Source organism: Microcebus murinus, chromosome 9 (assembly GCF_040939455.1).
Source record: "Microcebus murinus isolate Inina chromosome 9, M.murinus_Inina_mat1.0, whole genome shotgun sequence".
Classification (NCBI taxonomy): Eukaryota; Metazoa; Chordata; class Mammalia; order Primates; family Cheirogaleidae; genus Microcebus; species Microcebus murinus.
Genome location: NC_134112.1, coordinates 2,882,387 through 2,909,840, shown reverse-complemented (window position 1 = coordinate 2,909,840; position 27,454 = coordinate 2,882,387). Strand labels below are relative to the sequence as shown.

Sequence of the window (27,454 nt, the reverse complement as noted above, 5' to 3'; positions counted from 1 at the left end):
ACCCTCTCAGAAAAGGGAGTGCAAACGCTATCCTCTGCTCTCTTGGAAACTGAAACCCAAATGGTAAAGACCTATTCACGGGTTTCTTCATTCACTCCACTCCTTTACTCCTTCTGAATTTACGTTCTGCCTAGAAGGAATCCTACCCTCTTTCCAACAGCCACACCTACTCCTCAGCTTGGGGTTCTTCCTAAGGTAATGCCCCGCCTAGGGCTCGCCCAGAACAGGAGCCTGAACACCAGTGACGAGTGGGTGCTTCGCGTGTGGCTGACAGGAGCCGTGTGTCTGTGTCGGGGAAGTCTTACCGAGAGACCCAAGTTTCTCTTGCAGCAGCCAGGGCCCGCTGCAAAGACAACAGGGGCGCAGACTTCCTGCTGTCTCCTCTGGTGGCGGTGCTAAGGACGCTCCCTGGCTACCATGGATCCGCAGCAAGCCTTACGCCCTTCATCTCCCAAGTGAACCGGCTGAGAACAAAGGTTCTAACAGTTTGCCTGATTTCTGCCCATGGTATTGGCCAATAATATCCTTGGTTTTTTTTCTTTCACATTCAATGTGATCCGCTTCTCTGATACTGTTGCCTGAAAGAAGTCTGAACTTTCTGTCCATCCAGGGCAATTCTTAGCGCTAATTGTTACAGTGAGACAAATCTGAGTCTGTCTGCCAGACTGGCAATAAAGTCCTCCCATTGGGAGAAGAATGAGCAGGACAAAGTGAAGACAGCTGATTTGAGCCTCTTTCCCTGTGTGTAGCTGCTGCCACTTCCCAATTCTTCCGTCTCAAGGGGCAATAATGTGGAAGATCATTTATATCTCAGTTTAAGCACACAATGTGGTTAATATGTTTGCTACTGATTCCCATGGACTTCCTTCAAATCCGATGAATAGTAAGTCCACTGGGTGCTCGTCCTCTTTTTCCTAGAAAGGCATGACCTCTGTCACTGCCCCAGCTTCGTCATCAAAAGTGTCAGGAACTGGGAAGTGTCTGAAACTTTACCCTACTTTCGAGTTAACAAAATTAACTTGCCATGGTTGCATCTGTGCTGCTAGAAGACACAGACTTCTGTGTCAGAGGAAACAAACTTTCTCATGGCCGTAGTGACGGCCAGAACATCAGCACTGCTTTTGCTGTAGTCCTCCCTGTCTCTGTCCCACCAAGTAACGCAAAGAGCACCGGGTGACACCTTCGCCCACAGTGGATGGTATCACAAGAAAACAGCTCCAATCTTTTATAATAGGAAGAAAGCAAGCGCCTCCTCTTCACTTCGGAGGAAGATGTCGACTTCATTATATCTGACAGTGAGCATGCTCTGGGGAGATGACGTCTCTGTCTTGCAAGGCTCCTGGCAACGCGATCATTCCTGAAAACACAGGGTGGAACAAAAGGCAGTCGGGGCTCTGATTTATGTCCCAACAGTGAGCAACTGTTTTCTTCTTTCTGTTTTGTTGAGATAATTTGCTTTTGCTTTTAGCATAAAAAATGTAGTCCTATGAAAGAAAGAAACTATAACAGTGTGTAAGTTAAAATACCTATTTTTATCACATTACTTTCTATTTACTACAGAATGATAGTGATTTCTGCTATTTGTCCAAATGCAAAACTTTTGATATGGCAAAGAAGAGATGATGAGTGATGGAAGAAACATGCCCTTAGAAGGTAAAGACAGCTGAGGCATAGCTTATTAAATGTTGACAGCAAATACGCACTGTGAGAACATTAAAATAAATGACCATTTGTATTCTTGATGCACAGAAAGTCCCACAGAACATTACACCCTAGATTAACATATACAGCTACTAATTTTCTCTGTTATTCTTCCTGGAGTAAGTTATTGAGAGTTTTATTTTGACAATAAAATAGATAAGCTGAGAGCCAAATTAAAGCTTTAGAGCCTAGATTTTATAAAGCACAGTAACTGTTATTTTAGGTACTAATTGTTTTTCATACAATTTTGAGATCTATTATGTGCTTGCTACTGCATGTCTATTTTCCTTTTCCTCTCTCTCACCTCTGACCCAGGCAGCTGCTCTTTGTGGACTGTGCCAACGGGATGCCTTGCCCGGCTCCTGGTGTAGGTCAGCCAATGGAACTAGCCATAGATGAAAGGTCAGCTGGAGAAAGAGGTCTGAGTGAGTATGTATTTCTCTGGTTTCCTTGCTGCTGAATCACAGCCTGGCGGTAGCTGTGTTGTTCTACTAAAGACCATCATGCTAGTCTGGTGGACTCCTTACACATCTGCTGGTGCTTCTGATAACCACTCTATGCCTGGCCTTTCATATTTAGAAATGTTAAAGTCGTACTGATTTTGTTATGCCTGGCTGCTTACCCATGTATTTGTAAACCACTGATTTAAATGCTCATCAATTTCCCAAATGAGTAAGCCATCATTTCCCTTCCAGCAGCCTTCCTCTGACATGCAGATAATAGCAGGCAGAAAATGTTAACAAAATCAAAATGGAGTTCTGATTTCTGTAACCCTTTATGGTATTGCCAATTCTTGAGGTTCTACAGTGCAAATAGTTTGCCATTATGGCTTTTACAAGTAGTGCCTGCCACTGTTTCCCTGCCTGCATTCTGAGTAAAGCAAAATGAATTTCTATATGAGAATGTGTTCTCAAATTTTATTATTCTCTGTTTGGGAATTCTGCTTTGCTGGTCCTACTAAATCAGTTATTGCTTATTCATCTGATTTCCAATTTTCATAAATCTATTACGATTATTTTATCTAAGGTTCTACCCATTCTTGTGGGCATAGGACCTTCTAAAAGTATTATTTTACTTGAGTGAAATAAGCAAAATGGCAGAGTAGGCATCTCCAAGCTCTTGTTTTCCCACAGAAATAAAAAACAAAATAAATGAAACAAAAACAAAACAAGCAGCAGTTTTCTCAGCCAGCTTTGTATATCTGTGGAAACAGCCAAAGGGTTGCAACAACTAAGCAAATGTTCAATCAAGAAAAAGCCATCTTAAAAATGGCATGAATGTTCTGTAGCTTTTTTACTCATTCTTTTCTTTCTCCCTCCAGGGCACAATGGAGGTCTTAGTCCTCAGCAGGCGACATCTCAATCCCTAGTGGAATGAAGGGGAGCAAAGTAGACAGTAATTGCAAAGTGTTATGCATATCTGCTCTAACCTGTTTGGAGGATACCTGAAGGATTGATACACGTACTCACTTTGCTTCACTCAGAATGCAGGTGGGAGAAAAGGAGCAGGAACCGCTCATAAACGGTACAATAGAGAAGACAAATCTACCAACACCCAAGGGAAGACATTATGAGTGGAGATGTACAATGCATCCTCTAAGGTTTGGGAAAGAACTTGAGCTGGGAATCTTTGAGAAATTTGGCCATTCAAAAGCAGCCATGCATATGGGGAAATTTAGAAAGCTGCCCATATCCCAAGCAAGTCCTGTATTTGAAGATGAAAAGTCCTAAGAAGACCTTTAGCCTTCAAACTGGGCTGATTCCTAGGCTCAGAGCAGGCCAAGATAAGTACTGGAAAATTCTCTAGCATATAGCAAAGACTGGTAGAGGTAGTTGTTTTCTCTTTCTCTCTCTCTCTTTCATTTTCTGTTTGTTCCAGCTTTTGTTATTCAAGGAAATACCTTTCAAAACATTAAATAAACATGAGCTAAAGAACGAGAGACTTCAGTGTGTGGTGCTCACCACCCGGGGATTGGACACACTTGAATCTCTAACACATGGGGGGGAAGGAAGGGGCAGGAGCAATATTTGTAACCCTAACAATATTTGTACCTCATAATATGATGAAATAAAAGGAAGAAAAAAAGAAAAGAAAAGAAGAGAAAGAGAGACTTCAGTTTTCACACATGACAAGAAAAAAAATGCTTTGGAAAAATGTTAAACAGACTACTACAGCATTAAATAATAATAATAATAAAACTGGGAAGAGGAAGAACTTGATTTTCAGAGTCACCACATTATATAGCCAAGTGCACAATTGTAAACAACAACAATAAAAATTAGAAGGTATACATAGAAGCAGGAAAACATAGCTCATCTAGAGGATCAAAATAAGTTAATAAAAACCATTCCAAAGAAAGACTGGACAAAAAACTTACCAGACAAAGATTTTAAAACAACTGTCTTAAGTATGTTCAAAGAACTAAGGAAAGACATGAATGCAGAACTAAAAAATAAAAATCAGGAAAACAATATACAAATAAAATGAGAATAGCAACAAATAGAAATTATAAAAAGTAACAAAACTGAAATTCTGGAGCTTAAAATTACAATAAATTAAAGAATGTACTAGAGGAGTTCAACAGTGGATTTGAGTAGGCTGAAGTAAGAATTAGCAAATTTGAAGATAGGACAATTCAGATTATCAAGTCTGAGAAACAGAAAGAAAAAAGAATTATGAAAAATAAACAGAACCTAATAGACTTGTGAGACACCAAGTGGATGAACAGACCTATAAGTGGAGTCCCAAATGAGAAGCAAGACAGAAAAGGGGGCAGAAAAATTACTTGAAGGAAAAATAGCTAAAATTGTCCCAAATTTGAGGAATAACATGGATAATATAAATCAAGAAGCTCAACAAACTCCAAGTAGGAAACCTCCAAAAAGATTCACATCAAAACACATTGTAATTAAACCATTAAAAGTCAAAGACAAAGAGAAAACATTGAAAGCAAGAAGAGCAAGGTGACTCATCATGCACAAGGGATCGTCAATAAGATTATCAGTGGATTTCTCAGCAGAAACCTTGGAGACTAGAAAACAATGGAATCATATATTTAAAGTGCTTAAAAAACAATCAACTGAGAATTCTATATCCAGTAAATCTAATCTTCAAAAATGAAAGACAAATTAATACATTCCCTGATAAACAAGGCTGAGGAAGAGATTATCATTATAGTTGCCCTTCAGAAATGCTAAAGAGAGAATTTGAAATGTTGAAATGAAAGATCACTAGACAGTAACTCAAAGTTATATGAAGGTATAAAGATCGCCAGTAAAGGTAAATACATGGGTAAACATAAAAGCCAGTGTTATTGTAATTTTGGTTTGTAATTTTTCTTCTACAGGATTCCAAAGACAAATGATAAGTAGATAAACTATAAACTATAAATAGATAACTATAAACATCCTATGTTATTGAACACACAAAGTATAAAATTATTATTTGTGACATCAATAACATAAGAGAGAAATAGCTGAATAGGAGAAAAGTTTTTGTATATAATTGAAGTTAAGTTGGTATCAATTCAAATTAGATCATAATAGCTAGGATATTATATGTATCTTTTTGGCAACCACATTGAAAATAGTTATAACATATAGACAGAAGGAACTGAGAGGGGAATGAAAATGTGTAACTACAAAAAACTAAACACAAAAGAAGGAAAGAATGGTGAAAACAACAAGGGACAAATCGGCTAAAAGGTATACAGAAAACACTTGTCAAAATGGTGGTAATAATCTCTTTTAATTATTTCAAATATAAATGGATTAAACTCTCTAAGAAAAAAAAAGCAGAGATTGGCAGAATGGATTAAAAGTAAAAAGAACGGCCGGGCGCTGTGGCTCACGCCTGTAATCCTAGCTCTTGGGAGGCCGAGGCGGGCGGATTGCTCAAGGTCAGGAGTTCAAAACCAGCCTGAGCAAGAGCGAGACCCCGTCTCTACTATAAATAGAAAGAAATTAATTGGCCAATTGATATATATATAAAAAATTAGCCGGGCATGGTGGCGCATGCCTGTAGTCCCAGCTACTTGGGAGGCTGAGGCAGAAGGATCACTTGAGCCCAGGAGTTTGAGGTTGCTGTGAGCTAGGCTGACGCCACGGCACTCACTCTAGCCTGGGCAACAAAGCGAGACTCTGTCTCAAAAAAAAAAAAAAAAAAAAAAAAAAAAAAAAAAAAGTAAAAAGAACATGATCCAGTTATTTGCTGTCTATAAGAGACTCAATTTAGAAGCAAAGACATAAGTAGGATGAAAGTGAAAGAATAGGAAAAAGATACTCCATGCAGATATTAACCAAGAGAGAGTTAAGTCACCTATACTAATATCAGACAATTTAGATTTTAAGAGTTGTTACAAAGTACTTGAGAACTTTATACTGTCATATTGAACTGAAAGGAACTGAGAGAGTACAAAATGAACGAAGGTCCTCAGACCCGCAAAATTCTGCCGGCAGGAAGTAAGTTGTAAAAATGACTCAGCATCAATAACATGCTAATCTTCATAGAAAGAGAAAAAAAGAAAAAGAAAGAAAAAGGATGACTCTAAGATTAGAACTTTGAGCCAAGAGGGTGGAGCCACAAATCACAGATAATTATTCCCTGATCTTGACAGCTAAAGCTGTGTACTTAGCTGGATTTCAAAATTTCTTGGAACTAGTGACATCTTTGTTTTTGCAATTTTCTCCCTCCTTCAGTTACAATGTTTATAACTGTCATCCTTTGCCTGTCCCATGATGAAATTTGGGTGCAAATAGCTTCTTTCTTGAGTTTCACAGATTGACAAAGAGGTACTGTACTGTACCTGAGGATAAATTACAGTCAGAGCCTCACCAATACCTGACTTAGATGATTTAAATGCTAAGATGTGGGATCTTTGAACTGATGAGATTAATTAAAATTTTGGATTTTGAGTTGACACTGGAGGGGATTGAGCCTTTTTGGCAATGTTGCCTGTATGTGTGAATGCATTTTGCATGAAGGACAGATGTGAATCTTAGGAGCCAGAGAGTAGAGTCTGGTAGAATAATAATGCCCCCCCATAATGTCATGTTCTGATCCCTAGAATCTATGAATATGTAACTGTACATAGGAATTGCAGTTTTTGGATATGATTAAAGTAAAGACCTTGAGAAGGGAAGATTATCCTGGTTTATCTATGTTGACCCAATTCAATCACAAGTGTCCTTATAAGAGGGAGGGAGGAGAGGCCAGAGTGATGTGATTCTGAGCCAAGGAATGAGGAACTCCTCCAAAAGTTGGAAAAGGTAAGGGAGATTTTAAGCCATGAAGTTTGTTATGACTTGTAATATCAGCAATATAAAACAAATGCAAACTACATGTAAATTTACAATTGTCTTTTACAAATAGCAAAAAAATACACAAAATCTAAATTGATGCATGACATATGATTCAGACATTCCGCTATTTGATAATTACCCCAAATAACTGGAAATATATGCCCATACAGGACTTAACACATGAATGTTTATAGCACCTATATTTGGATTATTCTAATAATATCTAAACAAAAATCCAATGAGTTGGATATAAACTACCTGATAGATTAGAATTTCAAATGGAAAAGAAGCCTTAGAAGGAAAATTTAACATCAGGTCTGCATTTTATAATGTTAAATTGAGTTGAATTGAATGTTTTCTTCTTTAAATTTTCTTGGCATTGAGACCCATAGACAAGTAAATCTTAATTCAAGGCAGGAATGTTCATATTTATTAATTTAGCCATTCAACAAATGGTTATGAGTACTTGTTACATGCCAAGCAATTCTGAAATTTGGACAATCAGTAGTAAATACAGGAAACAAAAATTGATGTCTGCATTAAGCCTATATTTTAGTGGCAGAAGATAGACAACAAAATCGAACAAGATACTTCTTGTATCAAGTAGTGGCATAAGCAAGGGATTTCCCTTTCATCTTTCTGAATATCACACACAAGCCAAATCTGCAAGCTCGACTCTCATCCAAACTAAGTAGTCATAATTCAAGATTAGAATGCATGTAAGAATTGTCTGAGAATAAGAAGAAGCCACAAATGGGCAACAGCAACAAGTTGCTATGTGTAAGAGGAAATAATAACAAATGCTTCCAAGTAACGGATCTCCAAAAACTCTAGAAAGAACAGCCTTTCTGTCCCTAAAGGTTTACCTTAAAGTACTACATATTCACACTTTGATTTCAGTGAGATCTCTGATTCCTGGAAGTATCAGATAGCAAGCGAGAGAGCAGAGGCTACATTGACAAGAAGTGCAACACAAATGACTATAGAATATTTTTAGTTAGTTATTTTGCTGAAAGAAAGAAAGGACAGGAAAAGGAAAAGAATACTATCTTAAAAACTAAGAACTGAGCATGTCATATAAAGATACAAGAATGAAGGCAGCTACTGGAATAAAAATACAACCTTCTTAAATGCAGAAGGCCAATATGCTGAAAACCACAGCAAACCTGTCTCAGAGACTGAAAACAGGCAGGTGAGCAGAATTCTCAAGGAGTAAATGTAACTATTATACTAATAGTTATACTTAAACTACCTATTAAAAATAAAAATTTCTGCTTGTCTAACAATGTCTGACCCAACTCTGCTCTATAGGACATAGTAAAATAAATACTTTAGAAAAAATATTATACAAAATAATAAAATAATTCAGAAGGCAAAAAGTTGGACAGTCATAATAGAAAAATTAAATTAAAGAAAACAGGTCTTTCATTTTAAAAACAAAAAGGTGAAATTTAGGTCCGAAACACATTCAAATACATCTTAAAAGAGTGCTATATAATGCAAAATGTATCAGATCACAATAATAACACAATAATTATAATTAGTCAAGCAGAAAATAAAACCATAACTTTTATAAAGTAGAATTATAGGAATGAAGAGAAAGTGAAAAAACCTACTTAGTAGATGGTATTATCTTACATTCATAGACAAAAACAAACGAGAAAAAATTTTTTTTTCAGTTGTTACCTTAATAATTAAACATGAAATTTACACCATCTATTATTCAATCATCCTCTTTTAAAAGTCTATAGAACTTTTCAAAAGCCAACCATATATGAGGGCACAAAGAAAATCTCAATATAGAAATATTTCACATAATATAGAAATAAAAATGGGAGCTGAGCATGGTGGCAGGCACCTGTGGTCTCAGATACTCTGAAGGCTGAAACAAGAAGATTCCTTGACCCCAGGAGTTTGAGACCAGTCTGGGCAAAACAGAAAGATCCTTTCTCTAAAACACAAAAACAAAACCAAACAAACATAAGAAATGAAAACAGAAATTTGAAAGTAATCAGAAAAGGAAAAAAGCTTTTTTCTGAAACGTGAACATGTTCTTTTAAAACATTCTTATGTCAAAGAAGAATTAATAATTTTCTAAAAAAAAGCTAAAAAGAGAATACAACAACTGTACATATCCAATACTGTAAACTATAACTAAAACAATCTTTGGAGAAAAGTTATTGCCTTAATATCTTTCTAATACTAATACTATATGAATTAAAAAGAAATGAATTAAGAATACCAAAGAATTAGAAAATTATCAATATAATGAACAAAAACCACAAAATGGCTTAAAGAAAGCAGAAATAAAAGGTTAAAATGTAAGTAATAAATATTTATCAAAGCGTTAATATAATAAAATACATAAATCACAATTTAAAAATAAGAAAAAAAGAAATATTTTTTAAATGAAAAAATAACAATTAAGTGGAAAATACTCAAAAAAGAATGTGTTAAAACACTTTGCCTACCATGATGCAAATAAATTTGGAGACTGAGATAGAGTAGCAATCTTTTATGAAAATATAACTTGCCAAAACTAACACCAGAGCACCAGAAAAGTTTGAAAAATCTAAATTAGTACAAGTAAAAAATATATATGCGCATATATATATATATATTTGCAAGGCAATTCAACATTAAAAGTTCTGTCTCATAAAATTAGTAGCAAAACTACACTGTTTTAGAAGAGAATTCAACAAACCATTAAAAAGCAGATAATTTCAACAGATTTTTTAAATTTTATCTTTACTAATTATTTAGAATGTTTCAAAATATGGACATCTTTTTTTCTGAGTCAGAGTCTCACTTTGTTGCCCAGGCTAGAGTGAGTGCCATGGCATTAGCCTAACTCACAGAAACCTCAAACTCCTGGGCTCAAGCGATCTTCCTGCCTCAGCCTCCCGAGTAGCTGGGACTACAGGCATGTGCCACTATACCCGGCTAATTTTTTCTATATATGTTAGTTGGCCAATTAATTTCTTCCTATTTATAGTATAGATGGGGTCTCGCCCTTGCTCAGGTTTGTTTTGAACTCCTGACCTTGAGCGATCTGCCCGCCTCGGCCTCCCAGAGTGCTAGGATTGCAGGTGTGAGCCACTGCGCCCAGCCATAATATGGACATCTTTATATAAAATAATTATAATATTGATACTAAAATCTCATAGGCATTGGGAATAAAGACAAGACAAAAGGCATGAGAAATTTTCATAATTAATATAGTTTCAAACATTCAAAAAAGAGACAAATACAGAACAATACTATCATGAGCAAGTATACCAGAGCTGTCCAGAAATTTCCAAGCACTTGTTCCTATAACAAGGATGGGTACGTGGCTGGATACTTTCCAAACAGCCCTTGTAGTTCTTCCAAGAACGAACGGGAGTTTCAGTATTAATAAATCTTTTACAATATACTTAAAATCCAACATACCTAAAAATGCTTCAAAGGTCAACACCCTTGATTTTAAGAAAAAAAAGAAACTAAATAACAATAAATGGACTTGTCCTTTAACATGATAAAATATGCCTGTCTCAGCTAAGAAGCCACAGAAGGAGCAGTCCCCAAAAAATCAGGAATAAAAGCTGACCACTTTTTTTGTTTAATGTGTACATTGTTTTGTTTAACATTTAATGCTCACTGAACACTTTAGATAATGCAACTAGAAAAATGAAAGGAATTTGACGAAGAAACTAGAGAAGAGTTAAGACATCATATTTTTAGTTTGTTTCAATTATTCAGTGCTAAAAATTTTAGTAAAAATAGGGTAAAAAATAATGTACTTAAATCAATAGCTTTCTAAATCAATGATAACCAGATATAAAATATAATTTAAAAATGCTTTAAAAACTGCTAGACACATAAAATAAATGGACAAATATATTTGACTTCTGGATTTTTGCATAAAACAGTGAAATTATAAAGATTAATTTATAAATTGATTAAAATCCCAATGTAGATAACACAGGTATTTTTACATTGAAATTAGAAAATCTAATCCTAAAATTTATATGGAAATGTATCAAAACAAGTACACACATGAGTTATGAAAGAAACAGATGAAAAAGTGAAGCTTACCCTACCAGGTATGAGGATATATTGATAAACTTACACTACTGAAAGACTGTGGTATCGATGTATGAAAAGGGACAAAGAACCACCGAGTAAAATAGAAATTCCAGAATTAGACAATTAGGAACAGGAATTTAGGGTACGGTCATAGTGACAAACAAATCATAATTCACTATGCAATGTAAGGATAACTGAATAGCCATTTGAAAAGTAAAACAAAACTATGTATATACACAGATAAAACTGTATATATCTCACACCCTGTAGCAAAACATATTCTGAATGGATCTGCAATTTAACTATAAATAATAAAACCATCAAACCAAGGAAGAAAACTTGAGAAAACTTCTTTTAATCTTGGGAGGAGGAAAATTCTGCTACTATGACACAAAAATCCAGAAGTCAAAAAAGAAAACAATGACCTCATTAATATAGAGAATATTTAAAAAATAACAACAAAAACAACTGTCAACCTAAAATCAGAGAGAGCTTTCTAAAGTAAAGTTATATATTTTCAGGAGCATACTGTAATGGGAATACACGTGCCATAGTAAACTATGTGCAAACTCCGTGAGGTAAAGGAAAACAAAGGTTTTTAATGGAAAAAGGAGGAGGATTATATAATTGTTTTTGACGTAAGTGTCCTTGACTGCGGGGGTGGATGACCAGGGGCCCCAGTCTGAGGTGGGACAAGCAATCGCCAGGCAGATGTCCTTGAAGAAGTGGTTTTCTGTGTAAGATTGCAAAGCCCTTTGTGCAAGTTTGTGAGTTTTGCAGTCTTTTTTGATAGTTCTTGGCATTCGTGAGAGTGAACCCTCCTTCATGGCCCTCCCCTTTGCCAGAGTTACAGCAATGGCCATAAATTCCGGAACACGTAGCCTTAAGGACACAGATGTCCCCTGACTCAAGGTTTCCAGATGGTTGCTCTAGGTGCCAGGCATAGATCACAGACTGAGATTAGCAAGGATGGGCAAGGCCGCCACAGGGGGCATTTTTCATCCCCAGTTCCTCTTAGGCTGATCCCCTGTGGCTGTGCTTGTCTTAGGTTGCCCCTCCCTTGAGGGATCTTACCCATCATTGACTAACCAGCCATCTCATGGGGCTAAGCATCAATCACAGCAACAATGTGTTTATCGTGTGGCCTCAGACTCCCACTGCTGTGGGGTTGGGCAGCTCTTGCCTTAGTGCAGAAACTCAGGTCCTTTGTTATGCCTCTAGGCAGCACCCCTGTTTGTCATAAAGACCCTGTCTGGAATGCATTACTCTCAAACACCCTGGGCAGAGCACATACATTACTCACTAAGTTTAATTCTTAAACCAGGAAAGTATAATGTCAGTCCCCAACACCATTCTCACTGGAGATAAGTGATATCTCATTGTGGTTTTGATTTGCATTTCCATGATGATTAGAGATGTTAAGAATTTTTTCATAAGTTTGTTGGGCATTATAGTGTCTTCTTTTGAAAAGTTTCTGTTAATGTCCTTTGCCCATTTTTTTTTTTTTTTTTTTTGAGACAGCATCTGACTTTGTTCCCTGGGCTAGAGTGCTGTGGTGTCACCTCAGCTCACAGCAACCTCGAACTCCTGGGCTCAGGTGATCCTCCTGCCTCAACCTTCCGAGTAGCTGGGACTACAGGCATGTGCCACCCTGCCCGGCTAATTTTTTCTATATATATTTTCAGTTGGTCAATTAATTTCTATCTATTTTTAGAAGAGACTGGGTCTCACTCTTGCTCAGGCTGGTTTCCAAGTCCTGACCTTGAGCTATCCACCTGCCTTGGCCTCCCAGAGTTCTAGGATTACAGGTGTGAGCCAACATTCCTGGCCATTGCCCACTTCTTGATAGGGTTGTTTGATTTTTTTCTTGTTAATTTCCTGAGTTCTAAATAGATTCTAGTTATCGGCCCTTTATCAGATGTGTAGCATGTGAAAATTTTCTCCCATTCTATGGGTTGTCTGTTTGTTCTCATGAAAGTTTCTTTAGCTGTGCAGAAGCTTTTTAATTTTATGAGGTCACCATTTATGTATTTTTGTTCTTGCTGTGATTGATTTGGGGTCTTCTGAAAAAATTATGTGCCTAGATCAAAGTCAATAAGAGTTTTTTCAACATTTTCTTCTAGAATTCTAATAGTTTCACATCTTAGATTTAAGTCTGTTACCCAGCGTGAGTTGATTTTTGTGAGAGGTGAAGGGTATGCAGCCTGTTTCAGTCTTCTACATATGACTATCCAGTTTTCCCAGCAGCATTTATTGAATGAGGAATCTTTTTGCCAGTGTATGTTTTTGTCTGCTTTGTCAAAGATTAGATGGCTCTATGAGGATGGTTTTATATCTGGGTTCTCAGTTCTATTCCACTGGTCAATGTCCCTGTTCTTGTGTCTGTCTCAACCTGTTTTCATTACTATCACCTTATAGCATAGTTTGAAGTCTGGTAAATTGATACCTCCAATTTTTATTTTATTGCCTAGGATTGCTTTTGTTATACAAGATCTTCTCTGGTTCCATATGAAGTGTAAAATTATTTTTTGTATATCTGTGAAAAATGATGTTGGTATTTTAATAGGGATTGCATTGAATCTTTAGATCACTTTGGGTAGTATAGACATTTTAACAATATTTATTCTGCTGACCCATGAGCATGGTATGGTTTTTCACCTGTTTATGTCCTCTTCTATTTCCTTTCTCAGTATTTCATAGTTCTCCCTATAGAGATTTTTTACCTCCTTAGTTAAATATATTCATAGGTACTTTATTTTCTTTGTTGCCATTTTGAAGGGAATTGAGTCTTTGATTTGATTCTCAGTTTGACTGTTATTGGCATATATGAATGCCTCTGATTTGTGTGTATTGATTTTGTATCCTGAGACTTTACTGAATTCATTTAGCAATTCCAGGAGTCTCTTGGTTGAATCCTTAGGGTTTTCTAGATATAATGTCATATCATCAGCAAAGAGTGAGATTTTGATCTCTTCTGTCACATTTGGATGCTCTTAATTCTGCTCTCTTGTCTAATTGTTATAGCAAGGACTTCCAGCACTATGTTGAATAGAAGTGGAGATAGTAAGCAACCTCACCTGGTTCCAGTTCTAAGTGGGAATGCTTTCAATTTTCCCCCATTCAGTATAATGTTGGCTGTGGGTTTGTCAATATGGCTTGTATTATTTTTAGGTAAGCCCCATCTATGCCTATGTTGGTAAGTGTTCTTATGATAAAAGCGTGTTGAATTGTGTCAAATGCTTTTTCTGCATCTATTATAGGATCATATGGTCTTTGTTTTTGTTTCTATTTATGTGGTGAATTCCATTCATAGATTTGAATATTTTGAACCATCCCTACATCTCTGGGATGAAGCCCACTTGGTCGTGATGGATTATATTCTTGATAAGCACCTGGATTCAGTTAGTTAGGATTTATTGAGAATTTTTTCATCTATATTCATGAGAGATACTGGTCTGTAGTTTTCTTTTTTGTTACATCTTTTCCTGGTTTTGGTATCAGGGTTATGTTGGCTTCATACAATGTGTTGGGAATAAGTCAATCCTTCTCGATGTTGTGGAATAATTTCTGCAGGATAGGCATCAGTTCTTCTTTGTAGGTATGGTAAAGTTCAGGTGTGAACCCATCTTGTCCAGGACTTTTCTTTTTAGGAAGGCTTTTTATTGCTGCTTAAATTTTAATACTTAATATTGGTCTGTTCAGGAATTCTATTGCTTCCTGGTTGAGCTAGGGAGGCTGTATGCATCTAATACTTTGTCCATTTCCTCCACGTGTTCCAGTTTGTGTGCAAAAAGGGTTTTGTAGTATTTATAGATGATATCTTGTATCTCTGTGGTACCAGTTATAATTTTTCCTTTTTGTTCCTGATGGAGTTTATTGGAGATTTTTCTTTTCTGCTTTTCATTAGTATAGCCAAAGGCATGTCAATGTTGTTTATCTTTCAAAGAACCAACTTTCTAAAAATTAATCTTCTGTATAGTTTCCTTGTTGTCAATTTCAATTAATTCTGATTAGATCTTTTTAATTTCACTTCTTCTGCTGGATTTTGGGTCAATCTGTTCTTTTCCAGTCTTTGAGAGGTTTCATTAAGGTTGTCTATTTTTCATCTTTCTGTCTTTTGCATATAGGTATTTATGGAAATAAACTTTCCTATCAGGACTGCTTTATCTGTGTCCCACAGAATTTGGTAATTTGTATATCCTTTGTCATTTAGTTAAAAGAATCTTTTGATTTCCATCTTGTTTTCCACATTCCTCATTCCTCATTTATGAAGAAATTGTTCATCAGAAGGTTGTTTAGTTTCCATGACTTTGTGTAGAAATGAGAGTTTCTGTTAGGGTTTATTTCTGCTACTTTTGTTACACTGTGATCTGAGTAGATACATGGCATAATTTCTATTTTTTAAATATTTTGAGACATGCTTTGTGTCCTAGGATATGGTCAATGTTACAGAATGTCCCATGAGCTGATGAGAAGAATGTATATTCAGTGATTTTTTTTTTTTTTTGGTAAAATGTCCTGTAAATGTCATTCAGGCCCCTTTGTTCTAGAGTTATTTTTAAGTCCACTATATCTTTGTTAATAGTCTGTTTGGAGGATCTGTCCAGTGCTATAGCCTGGTGTTGAAGTCTCCAAGTATTATGGTGTTGCTATTTATCAATTTGTTTAGATCCAGTATAGTTTGATTTATGAATCTGGGTGCACCTAAGTTGGGTGCATACATATTTAGAATTGTTATGTACTCTTGTTGAACTGTACCCTTCACCATTATATTGTGACCCTCTTTGTCTTTCATTATTTTTGTGGATTTAAAAACTAAGTTATTTGAAATAAAAACTGCCATTCCAGCCTTCCTCTGGCTTCCATTTACTTGATATATTGATTTCTACCCCTTTACCTTGAGTATAAATGCATCCTTGCAGGTTAGATGTGTTTCATGAAGACAGCAGATACTTGGCTTGTATTTTTTTAATCCATTTGGCTAGCCTATGTGTCTTGAGTCAGGAGTTCAATCCATTCACATTTATTGAGAAAAATGATAGGTGGGGCAAATTTCTGTTCATTCTGTTGGGTTGAACTTTGTTGTTTTGTTTTCTCTCTTGAGCCATTGCGGTATCTGACCTTTGGTCTTTAGCTTTTGAGTGGTTTTACATTCATAAGTGTTTATTGTGCTGATCCATGTGTAACTCTGCCCTGAGTACTTCTTGGAGGGCTTGTCTTGTCTGAGTTCCATCAGTCTTTGCTTATCTGAGATTGTCTTTATTTCTCCTTCGTATACAAAACTTAGTTTTGTGGGCACAAGATTCTAGGCTAGGTATTATTCTTTTCAGAAGAGTGAGAATAAGGCCCCAGTCTCTTCTTCCTTGTAAGGTTTCAGTTGAGGAGTCTGGCATCATTCAGATGGGCTTTCCTTTGTATGTTACTTGTTTCTTTCACCTTACAGCTTGTAGAAGGGCCTCTTTAGTGGATATTTTGGTCAGTCTGATGACTGCATGTTGCGGTGTCTTCCTGTTTGCATTGAATCTCCCAAGGGTACTTTGAGCTTCTTGTACCTGGATATCTGGATTTTTAGTAAGGCCTGGGAAGTTTTCCTCTATTATATCTTCAAATCACTTTTCCAACCCTTGAGTGGTTTCTTCTTAACCCTCAGGGATGCTCATAACTCTAATGTTAGGCTCTTTCACATAATCCCACATTTCTTGTAGGCTTTGCTCTTTTCTTTTATTTCTGTGCTCTATCTCTGTGACTGGCTTATTTAATCGGAAGGTATTATCTTCAATCTCTGAGATTCTTTCTTCTATTTCATCTACCATTTTCTTGAAGCTTTCCACTGTTTTTTGTAGTTCTCTGAATAAATTCTTCATTTCTAGGAGTTCTGTTTGATTTTTCTTTAGTGTTTCAATTTCTGTAGTGTATTTTTCTTCCAAGTCTGGGATTTTTTTGTGTGTCTGTGTAGTTTCTTTGTATTGGTTATCAATTTTTTCTTGCATATCATTGAGTTTTCTTACAATCCATGTTTGAAATTCTTCTTCCTTTTAGTGTTCTGAATTTGGTTAATGTCATTGCTAAAGAGCTGTGTTCCTCTTTGGGTGTATCCTTTCTATTTGATTCTTCCTACTTCCAAAGTTTTTTTGCTGAGTTCTTCCCATTTGGATCAGCCTTGCTTCCCACCTTCTAGTTTTCTTTTGGAAAGTAACATGCTCTGTGTAGGGTCTGTTCCAGTATATGCTGTAGAAGCAAGGCAGATGGCAGCTGCTGCATATCAGCCTGGATGTGTGCACTTCTAGCGTTGGTTGATCTGCCACTAGAGGGAGCTGCTAATATGTTGTTCAGGATTCTTCTACCACAGTTGGGAGGCTGCTTCTGATGGGAGGGTTTACTTGGGGAGCCTGTTTGGGCCTCTTGTCTGGATTTTTGTTCCCTGACCATGGACCCCACTGTTGGCAGCTGACAGGAGGCGGAAATCCAGCCCCAGAGTTACAATCCTACTGGGTGACCTAAACTGTTCTAGTGAGCAGTATCACTGGCTTGTCAACTATTGATCTGCACCAAGGCCCCACAGAATGAAAGTGGCTTTTCTTGTCTCACCCTACCTCCAGGGGTGGAGACTACCACTTTGGCATGACAAATGCTGGCTAGGGGGAGGTGGTGGTGGTGCCTCAGTCTACCGAGTGCCCCAGTGCCTATATGTCTTGCAGGCATTAGCCTTCCATGACTAGGGAAGTATTCAGAATTCACTCATCAAAACAGGACTGGCTCATTGACCATATGTCCTGTGAGAGCAGGACTTGTCGTGACAGTCCCTGGGCTGGGGGAAGGGAGCTGCCTGACACCATATCATACCACAGCTGGTTTGTGGGCCCTGGAAATGGTGACCACCCACCCACCGAGTGCTAGCACTGTTCAGGAGTTGGTAGGTACTGGATCGGGTAGCTGAGCTATCAGAATGCTCTGTTGTGTCTTTTCTGTCACCTTCCCACAATCTCACACCTGTTCAGCAGGAGCTCTCGCTCTTACTGACCCAACCTGAGCGGGCCTATTTTCCTTCACTGGTTTCCAGTTTAGAGTCTCTTATTTACAATCACCTCCTTTGACTTGACCCGCTGATGCCAGGAGTGCCAGAGGCAAGTTACCTGTCTCCTAGCTCCCTCCAGAGGTAGCTCAGACCAGCCCCTCCACCGCCCAGTGCAGTCCTGGCACAGAGCTCCAGGGAGTTCAAGATGCCTCCCACTATTGTCTCCTCTCCACAGAGCCTCGTGTCTCCTGTCACAATTTTGCACTGACTTTAGGCAGGTCCCTGTCTGAGTGAGTGTGGGGAGGTCAGCGGGGAAGCAGGACATTCTCCTGTGGGTTTGATTCCACTGCACTCTGTTCAGGTGGGCACAGCCGCTCCACGCTCTATTGTCTATTGTGTGTCATACACTCTCCAGATTTCGTGATCCTATCTCCTATTCACCATTTTTTCCTGTTTTGTGTGCCCCACGCTGATTCTCTGTCAATTCACAATGCTGTTCTTGTTGGGGAGCAATCCACTCGTGTGTAGCAGACTGAGATCTATGCCTCTTTTTCTGGGAGAAGGAATCCTGGAGGTCACCTTATCTCCACCATTTCTGTGTCCCTCATCTACTTAATTGTTTTAACACAGTAAAAATCACGAACATTTTCAATGTGAGAAATATATTGTGAAATAATACCCTGGTATTTGTCTTCACTAGTTTCTATTTACCCTCTTCCCCTAAGAGGCTATTTACTTTTAAATAAGTGACACCCACCAATATAATTCTCTCATTATAATTTTATTTGAGTTAAAACTCCACCAAGTTTGTTTGACTTTTACATTTAAAATAATATCAATTTATCTTTTTGTATTTTTTTACTGGGCCTACTAATAAAAAAAAAAAAACTGGCAACATGCTGCATTCCATTCTTCGTTCTACATAGCAAGGCCTCAATAGTAAACAGGCTCGTCACATTGGAACATCTCTCTCTTTTCCATTGTTCTCCATGCCTTCCTCTCTCCCTTTCTCTGTTTCTGTCTCACCCTCTGGTTAGGGTTTCTAAGTCACTGAACAACAAACACATTCTTCTCCAACCAACTTAGATTGTAGCTAAGAACTATATGTCAATTACCACATTTTCACAGAAAACAAACACTCTGGGCCTTATTGAATGATTAAGAATTACACAATCTTCACAACTCTGCCCTATGTAGAAGATTTTAACAAAACACTGTTTTCCCATCAAGAAGATGTCACTCACTGGTGTGGTCTACATGGACTCCAGAAAGTCATACAGAAACATAATCAGTGTCATACATAATCAGAGTAAAGTATGATGGGCGGAAAGCTGAAAAGGAAAGATAAAACAAAATGTATTTCAGTTAAAATTGAACCAACTTGGCTAACAAAGTCAGGGTGAAAATAAACCTCAAAGTAGAAATAATTTTACCTGAGCATGACGCATTAATTTTATTATATTTAATTGTTATTCTATTTGATATTAAAATTAAAAGTGAAAGTTTCCTAGAATACAGTCTTTGACCTTTGACTGAGAATATTAGCTGTTTTTATAATTCCTTTACCATCATTTTGGGTTCCAAATTTAGATTATATTATTTGATCAGCTCAAGAATCGTTTGGGATTGCTCTCTCTTTTTCTCCTGTATCACACAACAAAAACATTTTAAAAGTGAAAATATTTCAAACGGTGACCTAGGAATGTGCCTTTCGCCCCGCCTGTGTGCCGCGTGAGGAGAGGGACGGTCCGCGCCCAGATGGCTAGCGCGCTGCCAGCGGGGGAGGGGCGCGTGAGGAGAGGGATGGTCCGCGCCCAGATGAGCTAGCGCGCTGCCAGCGGGGGGAGGGGCGCGTGAGGAGAGGGATGGTCCGCGCCCAGATGAGCTAGCGCGCTGCCAGCGGGGGGAGGGGCGCGTGAGGAGAGGGATGGTCCGCGCCCAGATGAGCTAGCGCGCTGCCAGCGGGGGAGGGGCGCGTGAGGAGAGGGAGGGTCCGCGCCCAGATGAGCTAGCGCGCTGCCAGCGGGGGGAGGGGCGCGTGAGGAGAGGGATGGTCCGCGCCCAGATGAGCTAGCGCGCTGCCAGCGGGGGAGGGGCGCGTGAGGAGAGGGATGGTCCGCGCCCAGATGAGCTAGCGCTCCCAGCGGGGGGAGGGGCGCGTGAGGAGAGGGATGGTCCGCGCCCAGATGAGCTAGCGCACTGCCAGCGGGGGGAGGGGCGCGTGAGGAGAGGGATGGTCCGCGCCCAGATGAGCTAGCGCGCTGCCAGCGGGGGAGGGCGCGTGCCGAGAGGGACGGTCGGCGCCCAGAGGAGCTAGGGCGCTGCCAGCGGGGGAGGGGCGCGTGAGGAGAGCCGACGGTCGGCGCCCAGATGAGCTAGCCCGCTGCCAGCGGGGGAGGGGCACGCGAGGCGCAGTGACCTGGCAGAAGTCTCCTAGGTGCTTTTGGTCAATAAGATCGACAGTCTTTGACATAAAAAGAAACTGAGAAAATCCATTTACTCTGTATGGAAACAGCCATAGTTTGTGTTTCCATAGAGAGGCCACGGCCATCAGTCCTGTCCAGGCCTTGTCCACAGCTCCATCCCCCAACGCTGGTTTTCACCGGGAGGGAGGCAGAGGTATGAGGAAGCCGCCACGTGTGGCCTCCCCTGAGAGCGTTTGAATGGGTCCCCGTGCTTCCTTCCTAATCCAGTCTGTCTGAACTAGAGCAATTAGGTAACTTGCTTAAAAGAACTTAGAGCCATAAAAAGATACCTACAAAGTGACCCAGAGAAAACAAGCAAAGGTAGAGGAAGAAAGACGCAGCGATGGTGAATCGGTAGCTGCCAAAGGCACAGATTTCAGCGGCTGAGTGTGAGCCCTGTTTAATCTTGAGCAAGGTTCTTAGCCTGTTTCTGAGTCACTGTCCTCATCTCTAAAGTGAGGGAGATAGTAAATGCTGGTTCTGAGTTTTAAATAACTTAGATTGTAAAAAGATTAGAATAGATGTTGGTAAAAAAAATGCTCTGGATAAAATATTGATTGGCCTTTTACATTCCAGATTAGACTTTGTGCCTGAAGTAAACGTGATTGATTATTCAGGCAAAGTCCTTGACATTGATAAACTTTCCATTATACAAAAACAATATTGACAGAAACTATACAGACATATATGTGTCAACTAGAAAGCAAACTCCATGAGAATAGAGACTTTGGTTCATGCTGTATCCTCAGCTTTTGAAGCCATAACAAGTGCACTGAAGGGGCTTGATAAATATTTGCGGTATACATAAAATAATTTTCCTATGTAAAGGATCTCGGCCAATTTGTGTTTGGCATGTATCTGTGCTGGAGCAAAGAGTTTTCAGAGACAAATTAAACACATGCTTAGATTTGGCATTAAGAACTCTGCCAAGATAGGGACTGGCCGAACCTGCAGGGATGACAGAGTGGAGAGTTGTAGAGATTATATGCTGCAGAAAGAACTTGCATCTACATCCCTAAAGAGAATAAGACCAGCTGTCACTTTTGGCTGCAACGAGAAATACCAGTGCATTCTGTTCTACATCACAGCTCTGGCAACAACACATTCCTCTGTCTCCATGTCTGTATCTCTCTCTCTCTCTTCTCCTTCTCCCTCTCTCTTTGTATCCTTCCCTCCTTCCCCTCACCATTTTTCACTCTCTCCCTCCCTCCCTCCGTCCCTTCCCTCTTTCTTTTTCTTCTTTCTGTTCCTTATCAACTCTCCAAATGAAAATAAAACATTAGACAGCTAGTTAGTCGATATTTAGAGCTGGTATCGTGGGACTAGAGAATAAAAGTTGTATGAATATAATACAAAGATGCAGATAATATTTGTTTCTTTCAAAGTGTGGGAGGGCCAGCTCCTATCTTTGGGTTCCTCCATGTGGAAGGGGGATGCAAATCCACTTCATATTCACCATTTAGACTTCCTGATGTGGATGCATGACAATGTCAATTTTATGATGACATTTAATTGAGCAGTTCTCTGGCAGGAAACTGAGTGAATGAGCTGAAGAATTCAGGCTTACAGGAAATTTCAAGAAGTTTATTTGATACAACTTTCAAAATTTGTGTTTTGACAGCTACAAAGCTTGTTAGCTTCCTTCAACCCCTAACTCCCTTATAAATAAATCATTGTGTTGTGCAAATTAAAGATAAATACTACTATTCAGAATTATAAGTTACTGAGGTTATCATGAGGCTGCTGCAGCTGCTTTGGTGTCACTGAAACCAAGGCTCCGAAGACCCTAACTCTAACCCTAACCCTAACCCTAACCCTAACCCTAACCCTAAACCTAACCTTAACTTTAAACATCATCATGGAAGGAGGTGTTCTGCATATAGCCGTAAGTTCCTACAGGTTGTCCTAACCTGCCTACTCACAAGAAGCCTATCCCTACCACAAGGGGGAAGAAGCCAAACAAATAAGCGTACAAAGAGAGACAATTCCTATGCATGCAAAATTTGGAGGGTTCACTATCGCATGAAAACAGAACTCAAGCTAACAAGCTTCATGTAGTGGCTTCTGAATATGATGGAGGGAATTCTTACGTTGTGTTTAATCAGGAACAATGTGCAAAGCGTATGCCTAGCATGTGATTTCACTTCTACTAAAGTTTTGTAATAAAAAAGAGAAAAGAGAGGTTAGATTATTCCAGGGTTTAGATAATTATGTATTTTCTCCCTTAATTACATAAATTTTAAGTTTCTCTACTTACTGGGTACTTGTGGTTTCTGATGCAATAAGGTACTTGTGGTTTCTGATGCAATAAGGTTTCTATGAAATATGTACTTCTTTGAAGTATAATTATATTTCATATTTTGAAAATGTGTATATATTTCATGACATTTAATTTTAAATACAAGTTTTATACCAAATATTTTTGACCAAAAATTTTGGATGAGAACTTGAACCCAGAATGTCTCCTGATTTAATGGTTAACAAATCACTTGCAAATCAAAATCCAGCAAAACAGATATAACAATTTTTCTACTTTTCACTTTATAAATCATTAAAATACAGTGATGCTATTTGCTTTAATGTGTCCCTACAATTTGGTAGCGAGATTTCACATACTTTTAATTGTCCATAATTTCATGTGAAATTTCCTATTTTCATCCTTATATGCAGGTTTGATTTGTTTGATATAATCACATTAATATTAGAAGAATATTAAAACTTCAAGATACTTTTCTTATGAAAATGCTAATTAGTTTGAGCTAAGAATAAATAATTGATTATGCAGATAGTGAAGCAAATATCTAAAGATAAAAAGCAGCATGTACTTGACATTTCCCCTGGCAAACTCACTAGAGATTGACAAGAACTCACTTTTCTTCTGAGTATCAGTTATATATTTTTTTCTTAATGTCACAGTCTTTTCAAAGAAAATAATGAATTTTGTTGTTGTTCATAATTATGGATTTTTAGAGTTTTTTCTTCTAAACATCAGGATTAATTTGTCTACATGAATAGAGTGAATGGTGCAGTCTATTAAAAACCATTTGCTTAGCTCTAGGCCCTAGATGTGAAACACCATTTAGACAGGAACTAATGAAATTATCCTCATCTGAATGCTTTAAAGAAGATAAGGAAGTAAACGTCAATTCTATTTCTACAAGGCAACAAGTCATAGTACTCAACACATAATCAAAGGAAACAATTAAAATGATCTCTGGGGTCTAATTAAAAGTTCAATTAAGGAAACTATAATGATCTTTGCTGATGAACTTTTATAAAAGACATTTTAATAGATAAACACTTGCTTTGGAAAACATAAAAAGTGTAATAAAGCATTACATTTTCAACAGAAGTCTGTTTGTTGTTGAAGTGCTTTTGACAGCAGTTTTCATTTCATTGCTATTTCCAAAAAAGCATATGGATAAGGATTTCCAGAGCCTAGAGCAGGCTGTGAGCATCGTTTGGAGGGAAGCCCTGTGCTGATTTATTTTGTAGAACTATAATCCCCCTTCTGCTCCTACTCTTACTGTGCCCTACAAAAGGCTGCCTGATTTGGGGACAGAGGGGACACTCTGATGCTCTTTGGTGTAACTAAAAACAAAAACAAAACCCACAAAATTTCCTCCTACGGGCTTTACAAACAGGTAACATGCTTCCATAAGTACTATCGAATCTGATTTTCACATTATTTTTTAAGAGTTATAGAGGACAGCTGTTTATCATCCTTAATATGCAAAAGAAATACCACCACCGCCACCAAAACATGGACAACAAAAATTGCATCCCTGAGAGGTTAAGTGATTTGGATTAATCACGAAGTCAGTCATGAACAAGGACAGCGCGGACCCGGGTTCCCGGTGACCTGTCCTTTCCGCTACATAAACTGCCTCTCAGTACCAGCAGCCACGACGCCGTGTTCCGAGAGGCCCTTAAAGCTTTCAGAGATATCTGGAAGCCTCATTAGCTGGTGACTGAAGTAACGGTCAAGTCCATAAATGGGGCACTTTCCCACTGGCACCCTGAAATGGTGCATCTCCCCAGAAGGGACGCGGACCTGTCCGGCGCTGGGCCTGCCGAAAGAGGCGGAAACCTGCGCGGGCTGCCGGGGCCAGGAGAGCCCTGTGTCCGGAGGGCTCGGACACTCCCCGGTCGCCGAAGGGGAAGCAGGGGCTGTGAGGCCGCTCCCCACACACACGCGGGATCCGCAGCCAGCACAGCCGGGCTTCTCGCCGCGGCCGGGCCGCCAGGGGAGCCCCGCACACCCGCCCCGGGCAGCGAGAAGGCCGGGCCACCAGGGGAGCCCCGCGCAGGCACGCACGGCTGCAGGCACGCACGGCTGCAGGCACGCACGGCTGCAGGCACGCACGGCTGCAGGCACGCACGGCTGCAGGCACGCACGGCTGCAGGCACGCACGGCTGCAGGCACGCACGGCTGCAGGCACGCACGGCTGCAGGCACGCACGGCTGCAGGCACGCACGGCTGCAGGCACGCACGGCTGCAGGCACGCACGGCTGCAGGCACGCACGGCTGCAGGCACGCACGGCTGCAGGCACGCACGGCTGCAGGCACGCACGGCTGCAGGCACGCACGCAGCTCCCCCCTCATCACTCCCCCCAGAGTGTGAGCGTGCGCGCATGCAATGCCCGGGTGCCCAGGCTGAAAATCATCTGCGCCATTTGACCTCCGCCCTTTGCGGAAGAAGGCTGGGCTTGCTGCTTTCCGGAAGGGAGCGGACACGCTGGGTTTCTCCCCTCTCCTCCTCCCGGCCTCCCTCCACCGCCACCGCGCTGCTGTGGCTGAAGGATGAGCTTATTCTTTTTATTTGAATGAATTTAAAACTGATATCCAAGTCAACGGAAATGTTTTAAGTATGTTTGAGGCAAATCGGATACATGAATCCACTTTTTCAATTGTAAATCTTACGAAATCTTTATACAGAGCAAGAACTGAGACGTGCAGTGCTACAAAGTGTCCAATGTTTTAATAGTTCATATGATCACATGTTCAAATTATGATGTTATTGTATATATGGGGATGATTTTTTTAAAGATGCCATAAAAATGTATTTCTTATGTGTCCTTTTACTTTTTATAAGGTTCTAAGACTAAATTTAAAATTACATTTATGGTTCATATTATGTTTCTCTTGGGTATTACTGAGCTAAAGAGTAGGAAATACATATATTTAAGAAAAATTATTAACATGGATGTTTAATAATGTTGACCCTGGATCTACTTATTTTCCCCACCTTTATTTCTCCTGTACTCTAAACTCCTCAGCTTTAGCTTCGTTTTGAAAGCTTTTGAAATGGACAACAAACATATGTCCTGTGGCATGTCAGGCAGGGTGTTCTGCATTGTCTGATTCTGTGTTTGTTTTTAAATGTTTATTGTTACAACCTTCAGTCAACTCCACACACGTCTGCTGATGATTCAGATCACACTAATCATATTATCATATCATAATATTAGTAACAAGAATAATAACTTTCTGGATACCTTTAATATAAAACAATCTTTGAGATTTCCCGGCAGGCTCCTGAAAAAATCGCAAAGATTTGTAATTTCACCTCATAACAAGAGAGGTACTAGAGATAATAAGGGTGTTTTTATTTTTGATATGTTGGTACTATAATATATATAAGAAATTCTTAGTTTGAAGAGATATTCAGCCCTCCCTAATTTTCTGTAGGGAATATTTTATGAACATGAATATTTCAGAAATTATGCTTTGCTGGAAGTCCCTGGAGATTTCCCAATATCCTCACCATTCATAACATGTTTGCCCTAGGGGAAACGCTGATCTAAACTCTTATGACATAGCTATGTTCTGTACCCAATAGGATATTGTACTCTCCTTCATTTTAGTATTCTAAGTTATGGTATTAAGTTAACATCTCCATTAAGATGTAAATAGTCTTGACTTGTTTTTGTGTTTTGATTTTTCTTTCTCAGGTGCTTGCCTAAATGCTGTGCTATAAAGTGTAGGCTATGTTTTGTGTCTCCAACAAAGAACCATCTCAGAGCACTAGGAAAAAATGATTGTACCAGCTACTTTAACTTATTGGCCCTTCAAAGAATAGATTAGAAGCTGAAATGCTTAGAAAGTTTTCACATCGCACCAGAGGATTAAGTTGGCGTATGCAGGACTCTTTAGCAGATTATAACCCAAGATTCATTGAATGAAGAATTAATTATACAGGTATGAAGGAAGTGATGCGGGAAATAAATTTTATTTGTTTGTAATATTGTTGATATTGTTTTAATATTCTACTTTCTAAGTATATGAGAAAGCCCCTTCCCTTTCTTTTTAATTAGTAATCCATAATAATTTAGTGTATCCTGCTTTTGTGAGCTAAAATGACCTTTTCCAATGAGACCTGTTTCTCACTCATGCCTTAGAATTCAGACATTTTTACTGCTTCCTTACTTTTTGTGGCAAACTTGTTATTTGTATGCGTGCAAAGAGAGTATGTTCTTTTTATAGGATGTCTGGGTAATCAATTATGTAGTGCTCACCTGCAGTGTCAGCTCTGAGAATGGTGCTCATTTAATCAGACAGGAACAGTCGCTTTTAAGGGACAAATCTTGGTGTTATTTATAGAACTGATGCCTACAAAGACCTTCCAGAAAAACAAGCCTGGTTCTTAGCCTTATAGGTGTAAAAAAGGTTAGGCCAAGAACTTAAGGAAAATTGAGCTCATATCTATAGTTATCGTAGATGAATTGATTCCGGGGCTTGGTTTCATAGTTTTGAGAAAGAAAATAGTAGAGAGGTGTTTAAACATCTAGAGATTCCTTGTGGAAACTTCCAGGCACAAGTTGAGCTTGTACCCTGAGTAGTTGTTCAATATTGCATGGCTCTAGTTTGCAAACCCAACTCAAGAAGTCTTATATGGTTTGTT

General features: G+C 38.9%; 1 long non-coding RNA gene across 3 annotated transcripts in view; it reads left to right on the top strand.

Annotated features, from left to right (window-relative positions):
- The window catches only part of LOC105877236 (uncharacterized), a 56,257-nt gene extending 29,492 nt beyond the window's left edge, over window positions 1-26,765 (top strand). Inside the window, exons 2-4 of one of the 3 annotated variants that reach the window (XR_012920937.1) lie at window positions 1,561-1,653; window positions 2,017-2,130; window positions 26,505-26,765. This is a non-coding gene — a long non-coding RNA (uncharacterized LOC105877236). Of the gene's footprint in view, window positions 1-1,560; window positions 1,654-2,016; window positions 2,131-3,022; window positions 3,628-26,504 lie in introns of those variants that run through there. The other 2 variants (XR_012920936.1, XR_001156840.3) reach the window with 2 other exon arrangements.
- Window positions 26,766-27,454: the final 689 nt, after the last annotated feature.